We start from the raw sequence: 605 nt of genomic DNA, 5'->3' as shown, positions 1-605 counted from the left end.
CCATTTTACGTGAGGCTATTCCCTATTTTATTGTCCTGGTGTTTTTCTGGTTAGTGTCACGTGCTTCCACTGGAAAAAACAGATGTCCTGGGTAGGCACTTGTTGTGTGTCTGTGTGCATGCTGCAGCTCTGTGGCCTTGCTGAATACACTTCTCTCCCTTTTACAGCACTGGGAGCTGTGGCACTGACCTCCTCTTAGAGCTGTGCCAACAGCTTGGTTTTGTGAGTTTCTCAGTTGTTTTTGAAAGAAAAAGGCACGTGTCTGGAGGGGTTGTTTGTTCAAACCTAAAAGGAAACATCTTGTTCTGTTGTGGAGTATTTTGGTGCAGTCTAGATGAATGAGAATAGCTTTCAAAACTAGGAAATTACTTTTATGAAAATACAAAACGCAGTGTTTCAACTTCACTTTCCTTCTGTATCACCCACCCCTCAAACTGGCATGGATGCAGATGCATAGAAGATATTGCTGTTGCTAAATCTCAGCTTTTTAATGAAAAAACCTTTGATGGAGTCCCTCATCACCCTGCACACATAGAGTTTTATTCATCAAGTCCTTCCCAAACTTGCCTTCTACAGAGTGGGAAAACATGTTGTTTCTGAGACAA

General features: G+C 42.1%; 1 protein-coding gene across 1 annotated transcript in view; it reads left to right on the top strand.

Annotated features, from left to right (window-relative positions):
• Positions 1-605, top strand: part of CCDC85C (coiled-coil domain containing 85C) — a 111,128-nt gene that overhangs the window by 67,132 nt on the left and 43,391 nt on the right. The gene's annotated exons all lie outside the window — the stretch shown is intronic.

This window comes from Geospiza fortis, unplaced genomic scaffold (assembly GCF_000277835.1).
Source record: "Geospiza fortis unplaced genomic scaffold, GeoFor_1.0 scaffold23, whole genome shotgun sequence".
In the NCBI taxonomy this organism is placed as follows: Eukaryota; Metazoa; Chordata; class Aves; order Passeriformes; family Thraupidae; genus Geospiza; species Geospiza fortis.
This window is presented reverse-complemented; position numbering and strand designations above follow the sequence as displayed.